Below are 6,413 nucleotides of genomic sequence, written 5' to 3'. Positions count from 1 at the left end.
CTACCCTGCTGTAGACTTTTGTAACTTTTTTCTGTTTGTTGTATTTGGTTGTTATTAATTTAGCGCAGCTGTCAAAGAACATTAGCAGTCAATTTATGTGGCTCCTGGACTGTGTAAAAGACATTCTAGTAGTAAAAGTAGTTCTACCAGTAGTACTAATAATATCAACAAAAATAAAGGCCATGCTACATATAGGCACTGTTCTATATATATATATGTTATCTCATTTAACTTCTACAACTAACCTATGGGGAAATACTCTTATTATCACTATTTTACTTTACAAAAGACACGGTTAGTAGTGGTGGAGCCTGAATTCAACCAGGTAGTCTGGCTCCAGAGTCAGGCTCTTAACCTCTGTGAGAACAAACAACATCAGGAACGTGCTCAAAGGGTCACATGTACCCTGATACAGGTTCTTTCATTTGATTTCCATGGTAATAGAGTCTTACATATTTGGTCTGCACCCAATCTATCCTTTCAGTGCCTGGCTTGGCAGAATTTCCAATGGTAAAACTTCAGACACCATTTATGGAATGAATATCTATCTTAAGTGATACTAGATGATAATGGCATAATGCATTCATCTACCCAAATAGCTTATTTTTTTTTAATTAAGAACTTTCTGGAGACAGGCTGTTTTAATCCAAATAAATTAGTCAAGACAGTGACGGGCTGGGGGAAAGTGCTTTTCAGCACTGGGGAAGTCCTCACTCCTCTCCATAGTAACCCACTTTCAAAATTTATGTTGAAAATGGTCACAGTGCCACATCCCTACTTAGGTTCTGTCTCCACCATTAACCTTAGTATTAGGTGGCCTATGGGCCCAGTCCTTCTGTTTAAATATTTGGTACATGACTAAATAAGCCTGATTTGACATTCATGCCATTGATACCATGAGGTTTGGGTTTTGTGCAAGTATCTCTCTCTCCTCCTGAGAGTACATGGCTACAAGCTGGGCAATGCTGCCTTAGTGACCTCTGCGTGGTTCTGTTCTGTCATGCTTAGATTTGCTTTGATGTTCTAGATACCAAGCAAGGCAGTTTCAGACAGCGTGTCCACTTTTTGAAAACACTGTATAGAAGGAAAATCTAAAAGAGAAAAGGGGTACCTGCCTTTGGTGAAAATTGCTTTTATAATATGTTCAGTTGTACAAGATCTTAAATGAAGGGGACTCTCCTAAATGTGGGCTCAACATGTTTGAGTTTAAATGTGAACTTTTGAACTGAAATATTTTTAAAAGCTTGGGCTTAAAATATCAATGTTTCCATTCACATATTGGCTAGCCTAGTATTATGTCAAGATCTTTCCCCCTCTTTCCCCACCTAACAAGGTTTAGTATTTTTTTCTACTAGTCATCCCTAGCTTCCAACCCTGAGATGTAATTTCCAGGGATCCAACATTTAAACCTAATTAAGTTTTCTATCGAAATATTTGTCTCTTGTGTACCATTAAGGGAAAGAGATAATATGTGAATACAATACAATACAATACAATACAATACAATACAATACAGGCAGTCCTTGGGTTATGTCGGACTCGACGTACGTTGTTTTGTGGTTACATTGCCATCTCCCATTTATTTATATAAAAAAAGTTCCATCATTTCGACATATGTACATATATGCTTTATGTTTTTTATTATTTATTTACCACAAGTAAAGGTCAGGAATTGTTATCTTTCTTTTAAATTTTTTTTACTGTTTCACTTCATTACTGCTGTGTATGTGCTCCATGTGAGTGACATAGGTGCTTATGTAGGTGGGTTCCAACTTATGTTGAATATCGCTTTACGTCGCGCCATAGGAATGGATCTCCGATGTAACCCGAGGACCTACTGGACAATGTATATAGTGTGATCTCAATAATAGTTTTTTTTAATTAAATTTATTGGGGTGACATTGGTCAACATGAACATATAGGTTTCATGTGTGGGTTTCTATGTTACAAGATCTGTATATTGCACTGTGTGCCCACACCCAAAGTCAGATCTTCTCCTGTTACCTTATGTTAAGACTCCTTTTCCTTCCCATTCCCTTTCGTCTGGCAATAACTACACTGCTATTGTGTTCATGAGTTTCAGTTTTATATCCCACAAATGAGTGAAATCATATAGTTCTCAGCTTTTTCTGATTGACTTATTTCACTTAGCAAAATGTTCCCAAGGTCCATCCATGTTGTTGCAAATGGCATTTCATCCTGTCTTATGGCTGTTTAGTATTCCATTGTGTATATGTACCACAACTTCATTATCCAGTCCTCTATTCGGGGACACTTTGGTTGTTTCCATGTCCTGGCCACTGTGAGTAATCCTGCAATGAACATAGGGGTGCATATTTCTTTATAGATACATGATTTTGAGTTTTTCCTGTATGTACCCAGGAGTAGAATTGCTGGGTCATAATAGTTCTATTCTTAATTTTTTGAGGAATCACCAGACTGCTTTCCATAGTAGTTGTACCAGTCTACATTCCCATCAGCAGTGGATGAGGGTTCCCTTTTTTCCACAATCTCTCCAGCACTTGTTATTGCTTGTCTTATTGATAATGGCCACTCTAACAGATGTGAGGTGATACCTCATTGTAGTTTTTATTTGCATTTCCCTAATTGCCAGTGAGCATTTTTTATATATATACTAGAGGCCCGGTGTGTGGGGTCCCTAGGCCTGGCCTGCGGGATCGGGCAGAAACTAGCTCTCTGACATCCCCGAGGGGTCCCGGATTGTGAGAGGGTGCAGGACAGGCCAAGGGACCCCACTGGTGCACAATCAGGAACGGGGAGGAATGCGGGAGGTTGGCCAGCCGGGGAGGGACTGAGTAAGGGCTTCAGGGCATGTCTGGCCCGTCTTGCTCAGTCCCTATCAGCCGGATCCCAGCCTCAAGCTAACCTACTGGTTAGAGCATCTGCCTCCTGCTGGTCAGTGCACATCATAGTGAGCAGTTGAGTGGCCTTAGCATATTACACTTTGATTGGTTGAATGGCCAACCGGATGACCAGGCACTTAGCATACTAGGCTTTTATTATACTAGAGGCCCGGTGCACAAAAATTTGTGCACTCAGGGGGGGGAGGGGTCCCTCAGCCTGGCCTGTGCCCTCTTGCAGTCTGGGACCCCTCGGGAAATGTCCACCTGCTGGCTTAGGCCCACTCCCCAGGGGATCGGGCCTAAGCTGGCAGTCAGACATCCCTCTGGCAGCCCGGGAACCCTTGGGGAATGTCCACTTGCCAGCAGGGAGCAGGCCTAAGCTGCAGTCGGACATCTTTAGCGCTGCTGAGGAGGCGGGAGAGGCTCCCGCCATCACCGCTGTGCTGGCAGCCGTCAGCCTGTCTTGTGGCTGAGCAGAGCTCCCCCAGTGGGAGCGCACTGACCACCACGGGCAGCTCCTGCATTGAGCGTCTGCCTCCTGGTGGTCAGTGTGTGTCATAGTGACCAGTCATTCCCAGTCTTTCTGCTGTTAGGGTCAATTTGCATATTACCCTTTTATTATATAGGATAGGATTGGCTGCTCATAAGTCTTCTTGGGAGAGGTGTATTTTCAGGTCCTCTGCCCACTTTTTATTGGGTTGTTTATTTGTTTGTTTGGTGTTGAGTTTTATGAGTTTTTATATATCTTGGAAATTAAACCTTTGTCAGAGCTACTGTTTGCAAATATCATCTCCCATCTGGTTGGTTGCCTCTTTGTTTTGTTGTCAGTTTCTTTTGCTGTGCAGAAGCTTTTTAGTTTGATATAGTCCCATTCATTTATTTTTGCCTTTATTTCCCTTGCCTTTGGAGTCTAGTTCATAAAATGTTCTTTACAACCCAGGTCCATAAGTTTGGTACCTATATTTTCCCCTATGTTATTTATTGTTTCGGGTCATATATTTAGGTCTTTGGTCAATTTTGAATTAATTTTTGTACATGGGGACAAACTGTAACCCAGTTTAATTCTTTTGCATATGGATTTTTAGTTTTCCTAGCACCATTCATTGACTATCTTTACTCCATTGTACATTTCTGGCTCCTTTGTTGAATATTATCTGTCCATATATGTGTGGTTTTATAACTGGGCTCTATTCTGTGCCATTGATCTGTGTATCTATTTCTCTGCCAATACAATGCTGTTTTGATTATCATAGCTCTGCACTATAATTTGAAGTCAGGTAGCATGATACCTCCAGCTTTGTTCTTTTTCTTCTCAGTATTACTTTGGCTATGTGGGGTCTTTTGTGGTTCCATACAAATCTAATGATTTCTCATTCTATTTCTTTAAAAAAATGACATTGGAATTTTGATGGGGATTGCATTAAAACTGTATATTGCTTTGGGTAATATGGCCATTTTAACTATGTTGGTTCTTCCAATCCATGAACACGAAATATTTTTCCATTTTGTTGGGTCTTTTTAATTTTCAGTGCATGGGTTTTTCATGTTCTTTGTTAGGTTTATTCCTAGGTATTGTATTCTTTTGGCTGTAATTGCAAAAGGAATTGTTTTGGACATTTCTTTTCCTGAAGTTTTGTTGTTAGTATAAGGAAGGCAATGGATTTCTGCAGATTGATTTTTGTATCCTGCAACTTGACTGTATTTGCTTATTATTTCTAATAGTTCTTTAGGGTTTTCTATATACAGAATCATGTCATCCACAAAAAGTGACACTTTGACTTCTTCCTCTCCTATCTGGATGCCTTTTATTTCTTTCCCTTGTCAGATTGCTCTGGTTAGGACTTCCAGTACTATGAATAAGAGTGGTGAGAGTGGCAAATGGGCGGGGGAGACCCAAGATGGCGGCAGCCACGAATTCCGGCTCCAGCCTCCCACTGTTCGACTGCCCGACTTGGGCAGGTAAACCCCCACCTGGATTACATCTGGATGTAGTCAAAGGAGACAAACTAATTGCGAAACTGATTATTGATGAGAAGAAATATTACTTATTTGGGAGAAACCCTGATCTGTGTGACTTTGCCATTGACCACCAGTCTTGCTCTCGGGTTCACGCTGCCTTGGTCTACCACAAGCATCTGAAGAAAGTTTTTCTAATAGATCTCAATAGTACACACGGCACTTTCTTGGGTCACATTCGGTTGGAACCTCACAAGCCTCAGCAAATTCCCATCGATTCCACAGTCTCATTTGGCGCATCCACAAGGGCATACACTCTACGTGAGAAGCCTCAGACATTGCCATTGGCTGTGAAAGGAGATGAGATGGGTGGAGAGGATGATGAACTCAAGGGCTTACTGGGGCTTCCAGAGGAGGAAACCGAACTTGATAGGATGTGGATCCCTCAGTTGGACGCTTCTGGAACATGGTACAGACTGCAGTGGTCCCAGTGAAGAAGAAGCGGATGGAAGGCCCTGGCTCCCTGGGCTTGGAAGAATCGGGGAGCAGGCGCATGCAGAAGTTTGCATTCAGTGGAGGACTCTATGGGGGCCTGCCCCCCACACACTGTGAAGCCGGCTCCCAGCCGCATGGCATCCACGGGACAGCACTCATCGGTGGTTTGCCCATGCCATACCCGAACCTCGCCCCTGATGTGGACTTGACTCCTGTTGTGCCATCAGCAGTGAACATGAATCCTACACCAAACCCTGCAGTCTACATCCCCGAAGCTGTTAACTAACCCATGAAAAAGAAATATGCAAAAGAAGCTTGGCCGGGCAAGAAGCCGACGCCTTCTTTACTGATTTGATATTTTTGGTCGTGGAAAAGGGGTGGGATTGGGTGGGAATTGGGTGGAAGGGTGATGGGGGAGCTGATGAACTTGGGAGGAAAATTTTCCATGTGTGCAGTATCGTCTTTCAGAATGTCTCCTGGGGTCCTAAACATCTAATACCAAAACTGGGGGTGGGGTTGAAATGTCCCGTAAAGGCTGCTCTTCAGAACACTTCAGTGTAGAAGAACGTTTCATACGTCATTTTAAATTGGTGCCCTGGAGCCTCCCAGGCCTTCCATGACCTCCTTTTTCTTTCTTCCCTCTTTCCAGGGTTATTTTTATTTTAAGTCATGTACCCTGTGGAGAGACTCCAGGCCCAAAGAGTCGAATTCAGATCTGGGGAGGTGATGGTGGCATCACCAGCCTTATGGGTCCAGCAGCCTAATTTATATCTACTATCCCTATAAGTTCCACATAGCAAAAGGGTTGCCATGGATCTGAGGTTGATAAAAAAGAGGGTTAAAATTCCTTAGTTAAGCTAAAGTTTGAAAAATGTTTTTCTGGGTCAGTGGTTTTGAGGTCCAGTAGTTAGGCTTTTCTCTTTTGTCCTTTCCGTTGGAATGAGAATATTTTGATTGTGGTCTGTGACCAGTGAATGCCATAGACACAGGTTGATAGTTTTAAACTTATTACTTTGTTTGAACTTTACCTGTTTTTCTTGTCAAACCTGAGTACTCTACTCCTGAAGTTTCTCATTTGATTCCAGAGTACTGTACTCT

At 42.4% G+C, this 6,413-nt stretch overlaps 1 pseudogene; it reads left to right on the top strand.

The window, feature by feature from the left end:
- Positions 1 to 4,745: 4,745 nt before the first annotated feature.
- On the top strand, positions 4,746 to 5,670 carry LOC102427932 (annotated as a pseudogene).
- Positions 5,671 to 6,413: the final 743 nt, after the last annotated feature.

The sequence above is a fragment of the Myotis lucifugus genome, unplaced genomic scaffold, assembly GCF_000147115.1.
Source record: "Myotis lucifugus unplaced genomic scaffold, Myoluc2.0 scaffold_29, whole genome shotgun sequence".
NCBI lineage: Eukaryota > Metazoa > Chordata > Mammalia > Chiroptera > Vespertilionidae > Myotis > Myotis lucifugus.
This window is presented reverse-complemented; position numbering and strand designations above follow the sequence as displayed.